Source organism: Manacus vitellinus, unplaced genomic scaffold (genome assembly GCF_001715985.3).
Source record: "Manacus vitellinus isolate BGI_N305 unplaced genomic scaffold, ASM171598v3 scaffold_42_pilon, whole genome shotgun sequence".
Taxonomy (NCBI): Eukaryota; Metazoa; Chordata; class Aves; order Passeriformes; family Pipridae; genus Manacus; species Manacus vitellinus.
Window position 1 is genome coordinate 6640596 of NW_021940553.1, and position 18982 is coordinate 6659577.

The window sequence follows — 18982 nt, forward strand, 5'->3', positions numbered from 1 at the left end:
CTCTACTTCTTCTTAACCTATTTGCACGTCAGCTGTTCACTTTCACAATCAGTTCTCTAACAGGATTGTATGGCCCAAGAAAAACTACTTCCTATTTTTTGTTTTAAACTTGTGTGGTGTTTTCACTGGATGTCCTCTCCTCTCTGCCATACGGGGGTGGTTTTACTGTCTTTACGTAATCTGTGGCACTCCAGATTTCACAGCCTTCCACTCAGGCCACCTTGCTGAGATTTGTCAATCACCTTGTGACAGACTTATTTCCAGGGAAAACCTTCTATCCTTCCCACTGCTTCTTCAGAGCTGGTGTTAGACCTCTGCAGAGAGCCAAGCAGGGCTTTATCCTTTGCTGCCAGCCCACCACACTGGCTTTGCAGCTCCTGCAACCCTCAAACCACCTCTCTCTGGCTTACATCCGCTTGGGACAACACATTCAACGCATTTACTAAGGATGCAGGACAAGGAACCTCTCTGGTTCACAAGGAAACAGAGGCTGAAGCCCTTACAATCTCCTGCCCTTTGCTAGAAAAGCATTCTCCTTCCCTGCTGCCCTCCCCAGGCAGGCAGGCAGGCAGGCAGCAGCTCACCATGCGAGCGAGCAAGCGAAAGAGGAAACAAAAATTAAACAGAGGTTAAGGGAATAGGAGAAGAAAAACAGATGACCCCCCGGAGTCTGGGGCTGAGCGGCACGAACAGTTGGAGCCCCTGGAAGCCAACTCATCCATGCACACTGCCCTTGCTGCCTTCCAGTTCCCAGGAGGGGGCCTAATAAATTTTACAAAAGAGCAAACAGCTGAAAAATGCTCGTATTTAAAAATATATCTAGAGAATTTGCATGTTGTTCCCTTTTGTGTGGGGATGGCATTTATACACCCAGCATTTCAGCAGCACCGCATCTCAGAGCACTTTACATAGCAATTAATTACACACTGGTAGTGGAGTGACTGTCTACAGGCAAACTCATCAGCCATTATCCACTCAGCAACATCCAGAGTACAGCTGTGAACATTTGCATTAGCAGAAAGTCATCTCTGCTGCCATTAGCAAGGTGCGGGATGTCAGGGAGGATGGCAGGGGTCGGCTCACCCCCACTCCTTCCCAAAAAGCCTTTAACAGCTACTGTCACAGCTTTCACAGTCAAACCTGTGACCCTTCCCTCGTTTCACCCCACGTTTGGAGCAGGGAGATGCCATCAACCTACGGAACACTGCAGTTCAGATCCCCAACAACAATGCCAGCTTTTCCTATAACACAGGAAACACTCTTGGATGAGAGACTTCTGAGACAGCACATAAAAGCAAAATCACCAAATCTATCGAGGGGATGGCTTTATGGTATGAACTATGCCCACAGCTTCTGTTTCATATCCTTCATGCAGCCAGCCACAGTGCTGCCCTCATGCTCCAGGATTATTTTCAGCACTCCCCCGGTCTCTCCATAAATCAATCTGGAAAGACACTGCAGACCTGAAAGACCAGCTTCTGGCAACTCCCATGACCTCAACACTATCCTGAAGTACTTTCATTGCCAGATTCTCTCCAGAGTCCCCTTTGCCTCTGCTTTGCCCACACCATGGCAAAACCATGTGTGTGTTACTGCAACTGGGAGATCAGAGGAAACTTATAGGTGATGGGTAATGGGAATAATCCCAGCAGTGCACTGACCTTCAGAGGGAACCTGAGGACAAGAGACCAATCAGCACTACTCACAGAGAACCCAGAGATACTCTAGATAAAGCATTAAAATAAACTCCTATAGTACATCTTTACCACCAGAACGAACAGTTGTGAAAACTTCCCTGGACATTAGAACTTGATCTTGTGTATTGCAAGTTGTTAAAACACTACCTGGCATGTTTTTGGCACAATCTAGCTAGCATGTTCCCAAATGATGCCTAGACACAGCCTGGGAATTAGCACAGACTAGTGCCCATTCTCAGTAGGCAATTTGGATAGAACCCCCCTTTTTTGGAGGGTGAGAGAATTTAATAGTACAGATGCAGGATATCCTGTGCCAGCTGGCCTCTGTGCAAGAGAGCAGACCTAGCTACAGTTAATTTACAGGTATAGACGCAGCCTCAGAATCCTGGACAACATCCAGCTGATGATTGCATCCTCCTCCTTTCAATTCCACCAGCCTGAAATGCAAAAGAAAGCCACAATGCTTCTAATCTTTAATTGCTGCTATGGACCACTGAAATGCTTCTGTCTTTTGATCCTGGATAAGGTGATCGTTGAATTTCCGAAAGTTAAAGAGTGTATGAAGTTTCTGGTGCCCCTTTGAAGGCCCACAGGAGATACGACTGCAAGCACAAACCAGTAGGGTCTTTTCTTTCTATCTTATTTGTGTTTCATGTGTGCTAAAATATTCAAAACAATTATTCATTTTGCAAGCCTGGCATGTCTTTCTTGCTGAGCCCACCAAGCCAACTCTAGTCACCCTAGGACCACAGGGAGCCAACAACCAGAATCATTACTGCCATTTGGCAGAAAACAAATCTTATGCAAGACATTGGAGCCATCTCTTGAAACCTGTGTCATGGTAGCACAGATCTCTTTCCAGTTTATAAGAACACAAGTTGGGTGGACGAGAAAGATCTAAAGGACTTATAAGGATAAATATGGTCTTACAAAAGATGACTTTTGAAACCCAGCTCTCCAGCTTTGGGTTTTCTCTCACTGAAAGCCCAATAAACCAGGTAGGCAGGACCACTGCCTGAATGCAGAACAGGTCACCTTGCTCAACTCCATGGCCTGCACTTGCTCTCCAGGGTCTGCAGGATCTGTGGCACTAGAGGTGAGCAGACATGGTCTCATCCCAGACCCTCTTCTGCAAAGAAGAGAAGGGAATCAATGTTTCCATGTCTGGAGAGGGATGACATTCTTCCAAATGGCTGGTTTACAGCAAAACCACAAAGATTTTGGAAACAGAATCTTTCTGGTGTTTCCTTTATCTTGGCTTTGCTGCCAATTTCCTGATTTCTAACACCTTCTTAAGTATGGACAGACACATTTTAATGATTTTTTTGGGAGACAGGGTACTAATCCCACTCTTTAGGGGAGGTTGGATCCCATTCTGACCTTGCTTGCTGTCAAATTTGTCTGCCTTTTAATTACTCACTTGTTTCCTGTGTAACTTCCCAGTTTCTTCCCTAAGCACATCCCAAACCCTAAACTTACTTCAAAACCCTGGCAACCCACAGCAATTGCTACCTGCCTTTTGAGGTTTCAGTGATGTGTCACTGTTCAGGGACTTCAACACAGGCAGTGAAACAAGTCAGGAAACTGAAAAGAATATTCCTGACGAGAGAGGAAATGCGAAGAGTAAAGCCCACAGCTATCTGTCCTCAGATGTCCACGAAGACTTCCCCTGAGCCACCAGCCACCACACTTGTCTTGGCAGGACCCACCTTGGCTTGGGGAGTTCACTTCCCTTGGGCTCCTGGAAGTTTCTGCAGCCAGAGCAACTTTTTTCATGTTAACACTATAGGAACCTTTATTAGTCTTGTGCATTTTTTTGCCATCCCATAGCTGTAGGGAAGGGTGGTTTATCCCCTGGCCCTGGCTGATCCCCCTGACCTGCTGCTGAAATCCCCCTCCACGGCTGTCTTCCAGACAGAGGGGCAGAGAAGAAACTGCTTTTTCTGTGATGTCCTGGGAAGCGGAGCTGCAAACCGCAGGGCAATTTTGCAGATTCCACCAGAGACCATTTCAGAGAAGTCACTGGGTTTGATAATGCTGATTTACACAGCGGTGCAGCTTCCCCTCACCGTGGGAATTGCCGCGTGGCGTTCCCTGGCCTGCACGATGGCGGAGGTCAGGCTGCTGATCAGAGTGGTCCCATCTGGCCTGAAAAATCTATAAATTCAGATCTGGATAAAATTGGGCAATTTTGGATTTGGATAAGCATTCATGAATTTAAATGAATAAATAATAATATAATAATAAATCATTCATCTCACTGTCTAGCGTGCGAGTCCCCTCGAAGACCTGCAGTTCAGACGCAGCCAAAGTTTGACTACCTCTGCAATTAGAGCCAATGAATTTCAAATGAGGGGGAAGGAGGGGTAAAAAATCCAGGAGAAATTAAATATTGGGTGGGACCATTTATCCAAAGTGACTTCTCCCCCCCTGCAGGCCACACAAGGACTGGATGATAACAAACTCATCCCACTGCTGGCTCAGGGTAGTGAGCACTGGTGAAAGCTTCCATCTCCCAGTACTTATAATCACAGCAAGCAAGACCCATAAATCCAGCTAGTTCCAGATCTGCTATGCCAATAGAAAGCTGGCTCACTGGGCTAGGCTCAAGACTCCCTGATTCAAGTACGTTTCCTCTTGGTTGGTTATTATGGAAAAGAGCTTTGGGATAGAGCTATTCTGCCCTGATTTTCCCTGGTAAGTTTCATAGCTATGCTATGCTCTGCTCAGAGTCAGGCTCTTTCCCACAAGCCGGAGGTAAATTCATGGTCAGTCACCATGGTGGAGAGGAGGCAAGTGGGATACACCTCTGATGGATAACCTGCACACCTGATCTCTCTCACCCAGAGCTGTTTCCTCATTCCTACTGACAGGCCTTCGCCAGCCACACTCAATAGGCCAAATGCCCAGCACTGTTTTATCCTCCTTCTCCTCACCCCTTTGACTGTTATATCCCCTTGAACCATCCCCAAACCAATCCTGTCCTGATTCTCCCTCTGCCCTCCCCAAACCTTCGTGTTTAATCTTCTCTCTAAACCAGCTCTTGCAGCTTTCCCCAGTTTAGCCTCCTCCACTCATTTCATTAACATGCTGTTTACTTCTGCTTGTAGATCATTAGCAGCAATATTAAACAACTGGCAGCTTGCCCAGGAGGCTGTGATCTCTGGGGTTGATGACTTGTTTTATTTTCCCTCCCTGAGAGCAGCAAAAGCACCAGAGATGGGCGGACATGGAAAGGCTTGAGCCACAAGTAGAGATGAAAGAGGCAGCTTTCTTGCCTTTCCTAGTAAATCTCCCACTCTGCTTTGCCTTTAAACTCCCCACTCGGGTCCTTCTCTCATGGGCATGCTTCTGACACTTTTATGTGGACCTTTTGCTTGAAATAAGCCTTTGGCACCCTTCCTCCCCTTAAAATCCCTTGGTTTGGAACCAGCAAGTCCACATCTAGAGCTGAATTTTGGGTCAAGCTCTTTTCAGGCCCCTTGTATCACAAATTCCTTCTCTTTTCTGGCTGAAAGCTGAGCCAACAAACTTATTGACTAATATCTGTGTAAGATCTCACCTGCTCTGGCACGAGGATTCGAATCCTTCCAGGAGAATTCACCTCTACAACTCAGACTCTTGAGGTTCTCATACCCTTCACTCAGAAAATTGCTCTAAGGAACTTTTCAGAGATGGGAAAAGTTTACGGTCCACTCAGGAACTCAGAAAATCTTTTCAGTAACCCAGACTGAGCATAAAATGAGCCCAGGCAATCTGTGAGGCAAGGAGGAAGCTCAGACAAGGGCAAAGGGGCTTTGGTGCCTTGCAACAGCTATTCTGTAGTGAACAGAGCAGAGAACTGGCTGGAAATTTTCATTAAATATTCATTCTTTTTCCCCTAATATGATTTTTTTTTTCTGTCAGGAAAAGCTGAAGGGAAGGAAGGGTGAAAGGAAATTGGCCCATACAAAATCTTCCAATATCTGGTAAGAATGTCAACAGAAAAGTCACTTGAAAATTCTAATCCAGACAATTTTGACTCATCTCTAATCACATTTCCAGTGCCTCCACACTGGCCCCCTGGGCTGCTGGCCATCTTCTCTTTGGACACCTGGACTCTAAGTACTATCTGCTTAGGACTTGCAGGGACCCGCTCTTGAACCCATTCAGGCCCTGTTGTCACTGTAAGAATTTCAAATGCTAGTACAGAACCATCTTCAGAATATGCTCCTTCTTTGCTCCTTCTCCTTTCCAGATGAGGCTGTTGCCAGCCATCATCACAAAAGGGCTGGAAAATTATCTCTAGATTCCTCACACAAGACAGATTTACGCCAGTTTGTTTCTGCTCTAACATTGCCTTAGAGATTTTCACATCCACTCTGCTCACAGGGGTCCTTCTGGGGAACCACTGGATCCCTTCTTTGCCCCCGGTTAGCTGGGTTAAGGAAACCAAACTCTTTAGATCGTCTCTGCCTGAAGTAACATGACTCTCTTTATAGCTCTCCTTGTAGCAGATCCTGCCATTAGGAATTGACATAGTGAATTGGAATAAAAATGTTCTGTTCAAGTAACTCCCTCCTCCTGATGCACTGCTATTTCAGACAGGCTTGGAAGTGTTTTGCACTCAAAGGCCTTCCATCAAAGGCCACTCACGTGGGGCACAGACTATTTTGTGGTTTTTCTGGGATTACTTATGATTTTACGCTTTCCCCACCTTGCTGCCTGCCTTCCCAACACCTTCCTGGCCAAAGGCATCACATACTGTTCCAGATGTGTGCTCCTGTGTCCCTCACTCTGCGGACACAGACTGCTGTGTCCCCACTTTCAGGAGTTTACAGCTGAAATGCATGACAGAAGCTGAATTTGCTCTTCACCCACAGGCACCTAATGTCCCCACGTGGCCATTTGTCTCTGCCTCCCTGCCCAGTTGTAGTCATATTATTCCCAAGCCAAACATCAAGCTGTAATTCTCTGCTTGTCTTTCCAGCCTCCCCAGATCTTTTTGTTTTACTTCCACTGTCCAAACCAGCCCCTCTGGCTCCTCCCAGTTTAGCTTTACCCACACGTTTCATTAACGTGCTGTTTATTTCCACTTCTAGATGATTAGCGAAGACATTAAACGACTGGCAGCCTGCCCAGAGAGGCCATTACCTTTGGGGTTGATGACTTGTTTTATGTCTCTCAGAGAGCAGCAGAGATGGGCAGGTCTGGAAGGTGCTGAGCTGCAGAGGGAAGATCCAGCGGAAGATACACATCTCCGCATGCTCGCATTTTCAGTGCATCTGTGCTTTTCCCCCACCACCATTTTGAGCCACCACGTGCCCTGGGAAAGCCCCAGGTGGGAGCACTTTTAAGTGGGGGCGAGAGGACGTGAAGAATAGAGCTGGGAGAGGACACGACTCTTCATCGGGGATTTTTCTGCTTCCCAAAACTGGGGGAAAACAAGGGCAGCAACTAAACAAAAGCATACAGGACATCCTCTGGCAATGCCACGGAGGGCCCTCATCACCTGTAAGAGGTGGGGAACGATGTGACAGCGTGATGTTTGTAAACTCGTTTAAACGCCACATTTCAGAGCGTGTTTTAGCTCTGACTGAAGTGAAAATAGTTCTTTAGAGAAAATACCAACCAAGAACCAACGTCTTCCCAAAAACCGGAGAGCTGGGTAAAATCCCCTCATAGACCCTCTTCATGAGTCCAAGTTTCAGCAGGGCCAAAAGCTGTCCTGCACATATTGTGGAGGGGATGGGTCCTAGGACAACCCTGAGAGCTGACAAGCTGCTCCCAGGTCACTTCTGCAGCAGGAAAGACACTTTCCCCTGGAAGAGATCCCCTTGCCAAAGCAGTGCTCATCACTGAAAACCCTCCAGAAGGCAACTAACAGCTAGGCAACCCGTTTTCTGATGGTCACTTTAGCAGATTCAGTGGTCTTTGGAGACCCTCGGCCTTCCAAATTAGTCTGGACAGTCACTGGAGTGTCTCAGAGCAATGATTTTGCTCAGCAGCTCTGACTGTAACAGTGGTTCCAGACCAGAGCCCTTCCACCCACAAGAAGTCACATTTCCACCAGCCAGGCTGCCTTCAGTGTGAGGAAGATGCTGGTCATCCTTACAGAAAAGGACTCTTTTTTGGGGCTTTTAAAAATACAGATCTTACCTGCCTTTTACACTCCTTTAAAGAACAAGATGCAAAGCGATCTCTTCCCCAATGAATAAAATCACTGAATTGAGAAAGGAAATGTACCAGGTGGCTCCCACTCTTTCCCACCTTTAAAAAAAAAAAAAAAGAAGAAGAAAAGAAAGTAAGAAAAAAGGCTTTGAGCCGTTCTTCAAAGGCTGTCTGATTTGCTTTGAATAATATAAAATGATGATGGAGGGAAAAAAGAGAATATTAAACTCAAGGCTGTAAAAGCTCTGTGCTCAGGCTCAGCCGCTGAAAAAGATCCACGTACACTCTTCATGAAATAACCACAATGATCCCTTCTTGTCTCTGTAACAGCTGGGGGATCAGGAGCAATGCAAAGCTGGGTCCAAACACAGAATGAATAACAAAAGCTGGGGTATATCTTCCCTGGAAATGTTTCTGCTCCTGGATACATCCAAATGCCCCACACCTCGCTGTGGGTTTCTGCACCAGCCTGCCCTGTGTGCACCTTTCCTGGGTCAGAGCTCCCAGAGACAGGAGGCCAGATGCAGGGAAGTGAGAAAGGAAGGACACACAGAAAGAGGGGGAGAAATGAACGAAAAAGTATTTTTTTCTGAGCTCCCCTGAGAAAATTAGTGTGAAGCTGGAAGGAGCTGATTGCTGTCAAGGCCTGCCAGAGCCCAGATAGCCAGCTGCAGTCCCCAGGCACAAATGTGATAATAGCCAACAAGCTAAAATCATTAACAGTAACGAATGCCTCTGGAAAGACCCCAACACCTAGGAGGAAAAACCAGTGACAGGAGAGGGAGGAAAAAAAAAATTAAAAGGGAGCAATTGTAATTTCCTCTCAGCATTTCTGCACTCTGTTTTCCATAACCCTCTGATCCCAATAAAGACTGCCTCACCTAGCTTATGGCTCAGTCTGACTTTCCCCAGCTGGACTCCAATGAGCATTTCTTCTCTCTTTATTTGCTGGTGGGAGAGCAGGGGGAATGAAGGTGAGGGAGGAGAGGGAAATACCTGGTGAAAACAGCCATCACCTTTAGTTGGCTCTTACGGGTGTTAACTGCTTAAAAAAGGGGTTCTTCTAGCTCTTGACTGGAAGAGCCAACCCTACATGAAAAACATCTGGGTTGTCCCCACAGCTCATGGTATGTAACTCAGAGGGAGGGGAAAAAACTAGTTTCTACAGCAGATCTTTAAAATTGCCAATGAAATACTGCAGTGCTCCGTTCTGGGACCAGTCCAGATTCACTCCTTCAGCAACGACTTGGAGGATGCATGAGACTTTGCAGGTGATGCCAGAATTAGGGAACTACTTTGAGCTAGGCTGAGACAAGAGAGGTTTGGGATGGATATAAGGAAAAGTTTCTTCCCCACGAAGACAGCTGAGCATAGGAAAAGGCTGCTCAGACAGCCTGACCATCTCAGAGCCAACGTCATCTCCACTCCTGGAGGTTTACAAGACCCAACAGGATAAAGCCCTGAGCAACCTGGTCCAATCTCATAGCTGACCCTGCTTTTAGGAGGGTAAAGTAGACACCTCCCAGGGTCCCTTCCAACCTGAATCATCCTGTGATCCAAATCAGATGCTGGTGCCTCTCCTCTCTGGTGACAAAGCCAGCTTCACCACACTTGCTCCTTCAGGACATCTCTGTCTACTCCAACATGCTCCTGGGCGTGTCTCTTTCCTCCTGAGGAATTTTTTCTGTGACAACCAGAACTGAGAAGCAGACCATAATGAATCTGTGTGCTCCTCCTGCTCTGTGTCAAAATGAAACATCTTCAGCTAAGCCCCTTAAATCTTTGGCAATTCATGTCCCAATCTGCCAAACCTCCAAAAATTTCTTTTTGCTTCCCAACTCCCTACCCTTTTCAGGCCTTCTCTTTTCTCTACCTTATCTCGAAGCAAACTCCACGCGAGAGGCCTTTGGTCAATCAACTGCTTCTACAAGGAAAAGAAAATAACATCAACTTTTAAAAGTAAAAGCAACAGGCTTCGGCTCCAGTTTCATTAGGGAGAACATTTTAGGACAAGAGGGCACAGTCTTAAGTTGTGCCAGGGGAGGTTTAGGTTGGATATTAGGAAAAAATTTTTTACAGAGAGAGTAATCAGACACTGGAATGGGCTGCCCAGGGAAGTGGTGGATTCACCGTCCCTGGAGGTGTTTAAGGTGAGACTGGATGTGGCATCAGTGCCATGGTCTGGTAACCATGGGGGGGTTGGATTGAGGGTTGGACTTGATGATCTCGGGGGTCTTTTCCAACCTGGTCAATTCTGTGATTTACCTGGCACTGAGGCACGGGATTTCATGCTTTATCTTGGTACAGTCCTGTGTACCAAGCAGGTCTGTCCCATCCAGGGGTAGATGTGCCTGGGGAGGGTCAGAGGGAAAATTATGACTCTGCTCCTGAAGCACATGACCCAGAGCACACTCTGCACAAGGCATGGCTAATACTAGAGGGAGGGCAGTACATCCACCCGAAAAATCCCCAGTATAACTCAAGGCTACATTTACTATGTTCTCTTTGGACTCATTTGCCTTTTTGCAAAAAATTCTCTGCAAAGCCGTGGCTGACATTCAGGAAAGAGCAACGAAGTGGAGCACCAGCAGCTTTTTGCACCAGCCAGTGAGCCCATTGCTAAGCTGCTTTGTGCAGAAGTTGTAGAAATCACATCCCATGCTGACGCTCACCTTCTTGGGGAGCTGGCAGGGAGAACTGTGTTCCCTTCCAGAGATTGTCAGGGCTCAGAGAAGCATTTAGCAAAGCCACACTGAACCTGTTCGGATGCAGCTGGAGTTTGTAAAATAGGGAACTCTTCTTCCAAAATTAATTCCTGGCTTTGGATTCGCCTGATGTAAAGAGTTTAATTTTCCAGCTCAGAAAACTCTGTGCTGTTCCTTTAGTGAAGGGATAGGAGGGTCCGCAGCCTCTCTGCCCAGGACCTGTAAGAACACCAATTCCTGGGCTGTTCCTGGGAGGTTTCCTCCTGCAGCATATCTTCCCCACAGGATATCCTCAAATGTCCTTCAGTCCCAGGCTCAGTCTTGTGCTAGGAGAGCATTGTACCAGTTCAGCAGGAATGACCAAGGGACAGGCTGAGTGACCCACAGGCCTCCTGTGAAAGCAGGCAACGACCTGAGGGGTCTGTTCAAGCTCCCCCCAGACCTGATAAATGACCTTTAGCACATCACACTGTCCTTAGCACCCCCCACCTCCTCAAAGAACTTGTCAGTGCAGCACACCCTACCCAGGGATTTCAGAGACCCTGCCAGACCCCACAATCCACACAGCTCTCCAGTGATCTTGGCACACTCCACCTTGGGGGCTCCAGTTCTCCAAAGGACCACAAAGGCTGGCCCAGACCTCTTCTTGGCATTTTCCAGAAGGAGCTTAGGTAGTTCTTCTGCAAAATACCCCATCTGGTGTCTCACATTGCCTTCTGGGTTTTTAATCAAGTTGCATTCAAGTGGGTTTTTGGGTAGCATGATGTTTTGTGGAATCTGAACTTTACATTAAGGCCCACTGGCAGGTTCATGACATGGGTGGATCTTGAGCTCCGAGCCACAGGATGCTCCTCAGACATCCCACGTGCACTCAGGAATTTAACAGCTTTGTTTGGATATTAGGAAAATCCTATGTCAATACACACTGGCGTGATGCTTGAAGGAACAGTTTCATGAGCTTCCCTACTCTCACTACACCCTGAACACCTCTGCTGCAGAAAAGCAAGTTGGCCAGTTCTCCTCTTAAACAGAAGTGGCCATGGATATTTTACAGAGTGTCTCCAAGGCGCTGAGAGTCAATCACATGTCAGATCCCCAGCTGGAAGAAAACAGAAAGGAGGGAAAGAAAACGATAAAAGTAAACAGAAAACTTCTCATATTCTGAAATGGGAACTAAAAGGTGAAGAACCCCCTCACCAGCGACTCCATTCAGAAATCTTGGCAGGGTTTCAGACATCAGACTTCACAGCCAAGTTACTGATGGCAGAGATAAGAATAAGAAACTGTCAGAAATGTACATAGTGCACACATCACCTTGGTATCTAATTAGCTAAATGAGTCTGAGTCTTTACTCAAAAGTAAACTTTTCCCAGTGTACACAAAAGCTGATTAAACTTTAACCTCCTCCCCCATAGATCAACAAAGAAGAGACCCCCAATCAAAGTTATATGGGACAAAACTTGGTCAGATAGCAAATGTTTTGGAGCTCTCATCTTTAGTTTGTCTTCTCTGTTGAAATTTTCCATTCTTGATGAAAGACTTGCAATTTTGTTGGTTTTTTTTAAAGAGTATGTCTTTTGCTAAGCCTGTAAAAGCTCCATGGCATCACTGGACTCTGAACAGACCAAGAATGATTGTCTCATTTTATAGAGCAACCTGCTTCTTACATACCACCTGTGCCCTCACAAAACAGCTGGGAAGGCAGATATTTTCACTATGGTCACACCCAGTCTCAACATCTCAGGGCTTGTCTACACTAGGTCGCTCAGTCTGAATTAAATATATGTAAAAAGGACTGGTCACATCACACCAGCAGCTCCTTGGGCACTTTCATTTGATGTCAAAGAGGTCTCTCATCTCTTTTGGTTAATTAAAGGGGTCTTACTTCAACTTATCTTAATTCTCAGTGTTGAAACAGAGTCCTGATGCAGTTTAATTAATCCCCTTTAAAAATGAATTTGAGTTAATTCTCCCATGGGTCTCAAAGCAGAGAGGTGCCCAGAAATCACCACGTGGCTTAATGTTTAGCATGAGATGAAACTCTTTCAGGGAGAGCTACTAAACCCTACCTGAAGATTTCATTTTCCTTATTATTGGAGATTGGAGGAAATATTTTAATTCAGGAAGCAATTATGGGCAGTGATGCCGTACCCATGGTTTGATCATAAGCTTGATGATGAAGGTCACAGCTCTTAGAGTCAAGTGGTAGAACGATATTCCCACATGCCACATAAGTTTATAACTGTAACAAACATTGAAAAAAGCTTTGAAGTGTGATCATAAAAGCAAAAACAAGACCTCAAATGTATTAGTATTTTTCCAAATCGCACATTTTTCATACTTGTGTTTGGCAGTATAACATCCAACAGCATCTGCAAAACACTAAGTACTATTTGAACAGACCAAATGCTTAGGAGGGGAGCCAGAAAAATGTTCACAGCAAAATTTACCAGCCCTTAAATTTAATTACAAATCCAGAACTAAAACTGTGTTCAATGAAAAATTCACTGTGGTGAGTGCAGTAGAGATGGACCTGGGCCAAAAGGGAGCAAAGAAGCAAACCCAGACCTCAGGAGCCTGGACATTGTTTTGAACTTCACAACTGTGAAACAGGACTGAAAGACCTGGACCTGACCACCATTCAGTTGAGAGAACTCAAAACCTCTGTCAGTTACCCTGGGTGGCCAAATGGCATTTTCAGAGCCAAAGAGCCCAGGTGCCCTGCCTGCACCACCTCACTCCCACAGGTGCCACCTCCAGCTCCAATGGGGATTGCCAGGGACACTGCAAATTTGAAATTCAGCAGCACCACATGCACAGAGTGGGCAGACAAGTGAGATCTGGCAAGTACCAACAAATCCACACTGAGAAACTTTTTTGAAGCAGTCCTTGCCAACAAAAATCTGGCTTTTCCTGGCTCTTTCTTTTTCCATCTCTCCAGTACCTGCCCACCTCCCACTTCATGGCCAAATCCACAAGCCCTTCATTGACTTTCAGGAGAAAACTCTTTTATTTCTCTTATTCCCAGTGTCTCTGATCAGGGTAGTTCAAATAAGAAAATGAAAAACCAGAGGCAGCCCCTCTGCCCATGGCAGCTGCTGAGCCTCAGCTGTGGATAACACTGGGAGTTGGGTCACGTGCAGTCCTGTGGTGCAGAAACTGTCCAGCAGGATAGATGGTCTTGTAGCTTCACAAGACTGTCTACATTTATTAAGTGAAATCACTGCCTGTTTTCTGCAGCATTAAAAGTGAGCTGGAGTACAATATATTTATCGATTGCTACTAAACACACCGTGGGCCTCCCTCCAGCTTCCTCTCTCCTGTTTATCCAAGCAGAGCTCAAAGCACACAGAGACACCTGCATCCCCTGGATGGGCTGTCCCCTGTCCATGGAACAGGGGACACAAAATTGCTGTCCAAACTTCTGTGGTTAATCTCTCAGCAGTGGTGGACTTACACGGGGGAGTTGAAGTCATCAGAGAGGAGAGGGAATGACAAGCTGGCGATGGAACTGCTGGGCAGGCAGGACACAGCTCCTGGAACTGGAGAGGAGGAGACAATGGGTGTTGGACCTCTGGGATTAAAAGGAGAAACACAAACGAGGAGGAACCAGCACAGAGGCTGATGCAGGTATCTCTGCAGCATATTTCTGGGCTAGATATCAGGTGCAAGAGTCCTGCAGCAGGAACAAAAGCCAGAAAGAAAACACTGCACTGCACAGGGCGGAGAGGGCAGAGCAGAGAAGCCCAGGTTCAGGCACAGCCCATAAGGCAGTGAATCCCACTTTGTTACTGCTCCTTGACACCCTGGGGACCCAAGGCAGAGAAACGAGTCCCAGGATTTATCCCCCTTTTCCAATTAGCCTCATTTCCCCTCCTCCTCTCCCTCCGCCCTGCTGGAATCAATCCTCGTCCTGGCATTTTAAAGGGCAATGTGCACGTTTTATGGCTGTCCCCTATAAAACCATTCTACATGATAACACATCCAGCCCTTTATTAGGGACGTTTGGCAAGTTTATTGGCCAGACATTTTTCTGCACTGACAGATGAGGTCCTGCCATCACTTCTGTGAGCACGAGAGGCCCTCTCTTGTCCCCTCCTCCCCTCTCCTGAGCTGTCCAACCTCATGAAGCCAGCAGCCCACAGGCATCCTCAGTGCACTACCAGCACCCTCTCTGGGCTGCTGAAGTCCTCAGTGTCCTACATCTCACCTGCAGCCAGAAGGAGCAGCAGCAGGGCCACCCCATTTCCCCAGAAAACTAGCACCATTTAACTACCCTCTGCTACTGCCACCTCCACCAAAGACTCATTAACCCTTTATAGCCAGCGAAATGCTCTTGTCTCCATACACAGGCATCCGGGGGGGCTGATTTTCACATTAAGGCAGGACAGCTGCTCTCTTCTCTACAGCGAGGCTGTGCCTTGGGGAGCTGGAATGACTTTTGTATCTCCCGTGGGGTAACCATTCTTGTTAGATAGCAGGAAACCAACTGGCCTTTGCCCTTTTGGGCACCATGATGCTTTGCCCTACTCAACCCCGATCCTAAGATCACCACAAACATAAGACCTCGTTCCTGCAGCACTCAGGAAGTGGGGCTGGGACACAGGGGTTCAGCAGATGTTACATGGGGCAGAGGAGCTCTGTTTCCCAAGAAAGCCACAACTGCACTGCCAGAGTGGATTTGTCTCAGACCTCGGCTGACACCACCCAGCCTGACCCTGTGACAGCCCACAGGGGCCCCCGTGAAGCTGGGAGGACTTGATGTAAAGCCAGCTGCAAGTTTTATGGTGAGTGTTCGCAGTTGTCCGTGTGTGTAACGGTGAGCAGGAGGGTCAGCAGGGGTTTAATGGGGGGTCAAGGATTAAGAATAGAGACTAAAATTTATTAGAGTGCTCACCTGATGCCTCCTCGTGGCACTTCAGGGCCACTGGCCACCGCTGAGGGGTCTGCTCCCCACCACCATCACAGCCAGGGCAGACAAGCTCCCTGGGAAAAGGCTGTGGTGGGTTTCTCAGGTGAGGAAGAGGAGGAAGACCCCAGGCTGGGAAGCAAACCTCTGGCTCAAGTCCTGCTCCAGTCTGGGTCACCCTCCCAGGTCACTGCAGATGGTCCTTGTCACTGTTCAGGTGAAGGCATGCTGCACATTCAAATGGAAGGAAAGACAAGACCGTGTTGTGGTTCCCACCCTGCACAGGGAGCTTCCCACCTGGCTGTTGGTTTCACTCGCTGATCTTGACCCGTTGTTGCTGTTTAACTCTCAGCAGTGCCACCAGGAGCACTGGTGGTCTCCCTGCACCTTCCAGCCCCCTGCCCCATGTTGGTTCACGTCACATTTCTAGGCTGTGTTATTCTTAAGTGCTGTAAATCTCTCACTATTATTCTCCCACTTGATATAGTGAGCTGTGTCATTTTGAAAGGAAATACAGAACAGTATATTAAAGAAATCATGGATCTCCTCATTCATGTTTAAAACAAATTTATTACAATGTAAGAAACCCTGAATAGCATGAATTTATTATAATGATTTAAGGCTCCTGGCACTTGAGTTAAAAATGTCTCTCAATAAATAACTTTCCCTTGAAAACACAGCAAATTAATATAGTTTACCATTTCCAAAGTTATATAAATCCAAGAGGCTTAAATCAACAGTACGCTGGATAAGATTACTATTGCTCAGCCAGAGACTGGTATTGCAGCTCAGAAGGATGGAAAGAGTAGTGAAAAAATGGATGGAATGGATCGCTTTTTCTTTTTTTTTTGGTCACCTTTCTCTCCCTTCCACCACCCTAGGCTATGTCTGTTCTGTGAAAGTCAGACTAATGTGAAACGGATGACAGCAGCTGTGGCCTTTGCACACAGGTATCATTAAAACAGAGCGGCTACTCCACCACCAGACTCAACAAGCACCGCTCTGATATTTCCCCAAAGTGCCTCAAACAAACACAGCCCCATTGCTTTCAGTAGCTGTGTTTTAATTTGACTGCAAGCCAGGAACTGGGATGTCTCCAGCTTGGCTGCCTCCAGCTCTGCTGCAGTCTCTCAAGTCCAGAGCAAACCTGAGGCTCTAAAAAACTGCTTGAACACTGACCCTGGCCCAGGTGCAGGAATACCCGTGGGGGAGGCTGCCTGTCCCTCAGGGCTGGATCCCACTGCACTGGGGCAGCAGGAAGGGAAGCGAAACCCCACACGTGGCTGCAGCCATCAGTGGGATGGCAGGTTTCTGTCTGGCACAGAACTTGCTCCAAGAGCTGTCAGTGGAGCTCAGCAGCTGTTGGGGACAACAGCCTGTGCACATCTGTGTGTCTTGGAGAGCAGAGGTTTTGCTCAGCTGTGTGCACAGATGGGTGCCAGCTCATAGAGAAAAATGCTCACATTTGCTCCCTCCCCAGGGACCTTCCTACTGCACAGGCCACCCTGTGGGCAGCAGGAAAAGCTCAGCATCATCAGCTGAACAACCAGGGAGCCCTTCCCAATCAGCCCTGCTCTCTGCAAGGTCTTCTATGGCTTTTTATTTTATGAAGGTCTAATTTTTTTCCCTTTACTGTCATCATGTCAATTTCTTCCCACAACATGGCTGATGACTACCTTTTTAAACAGAGGACAGTACCAGTGACATTCTGACATTGCCAATACAGCCAGAGTACACCCACCTGAGCTTTTCAACATGGGAAGTTAGGGCTGTTAAGAGTCAGATTGACAGCCTTGGTAAATTCAAATCCTCCCTATAGCAGGCAACAAGGAGTTATTAGAAACAGACAAGGCTTTCAGGTCACCCAGTCCATCTCCCACCCCACCTTTTAATTGTCTCTCTCACCCATGCTATAAATATCTGACTTTTCTCATCTTGTTTCCTCATTATGTCAATTCTAGCAGTCCCTGATCATTTTTATTACTCCTCACTGAAATCTCTCCAATCTGCCAGTAAACTCTCTGGTAATGAGATCCCTGTGCGAAAGGCACTAGTTCAAATAGAGGGGCACCAGCTCCACTGACAAGGAGCCATTTACTCTGCAATTCAGAGATGTCATCGCCTCCGCACCTGCAGCTCAAAGTCTTCTTGTCTGTTTTTACTGCTTTGTGCTTTGTTCACTTGTCCCCTTCTGAGAGTTTGTGTTGTCTGGGTCTCGCCCATCCCATCAACCATGGGTCTGTCAGACTGTTTTCAAGGTGTCTGAGTTCACAGGTGCTGCACCCACACGTTTATGCTCCATCCCAGATTGAATCCTACAATCTTTTTCTTTCTGCCTGGTATTTCTACTTCACATGATTCCTTCGTCTTCAACTCTTCTAAATTTAGCAGGGTCTCCTGGTTTCACTTAACAGAATTTCTGCTTCAAGAAATAGGGCCATGATCTGAAGTGCAACCAGACCAGGTACCCAGCCCAACACCTCCAAAAAAGGCTCCTGAAAGTGCCAAAATGGAAATGCTGTGCAGAATGAGGCCACGCTGTCACCATTTCACATCAACAGCAGCTGGAACTGGGCATTCTGCTCTAGTGTAAACCCTTCAAGATGCATAAATGATAGAGAAAGTTCAGAAACAGGAACCCCAAATCACCCAGGAGCTGGAAAGCAGACATTAGGACACAAGGCATAAAGGATGCCATCTCAGCAAAGAGAAGGCTGGACCAGGAGTTTATCACTCCCTTTGGGTTACTCACTGTCTGACAACACGGGAACTTTGCAATCCTGCTTCCAAAGGCACAACAAAGTCCAGCAGCTGTAAATTCAAGGTAGATAACCCCAGCCTCAAAATAAGGCAGTTTCACAGCAGGAAGAATAATTGAATGCTGGAAGATTTTAACGGGGCGCTTTTAAAATTTCAATGCAACTTCCTCGCAGTCAACTCTAACTTGAGAAAGAACCAGCTTTTGTGTCTGTGAATTCATCTTGTCCTTTCCTTCCTTATCAGGTCTAGCAGAGGAGAGGAGTTCCCACACTGTCCTTAATGCTCACGATATTCAACACTCTGTGTTTGGATAACTGCTTTAATCTAATCCATGCTTCAAGGTTTTAAGGTAGTTGCCAGTAAGCAACCAGGAAAGATAACTTTTTCCAACTTTTCACTCTCCTCTTGTCTGCGGAGAGGAGACCAGAAAGAATGAACTTACACTCCCAGACGTGCCATGAGTGAAAAGTTATTTTTCACGTACTCAGGATGACTCCCAAATTAAGGAAACTAAGAAGTTATGGCTGTCACTGCAGCTCATGGACTAGTTTGTCTGCTGGGACCATCTGCGCATCTCTCACTTCACATATGTTAGGGCCTCACCAGTCAGTGACATCTGAGTTTCTCCAGCTTAGCTTCCCAGAGCCTGAAATGACCCCTTCAAGCCTCAAAATACATGAAGTCTGAGAGCTTCAGCTTCTGTTCCATGGCAGTGACTGGCCTACATGCTTCTGCTCTTACAGCTTTCATTTCACAGACAA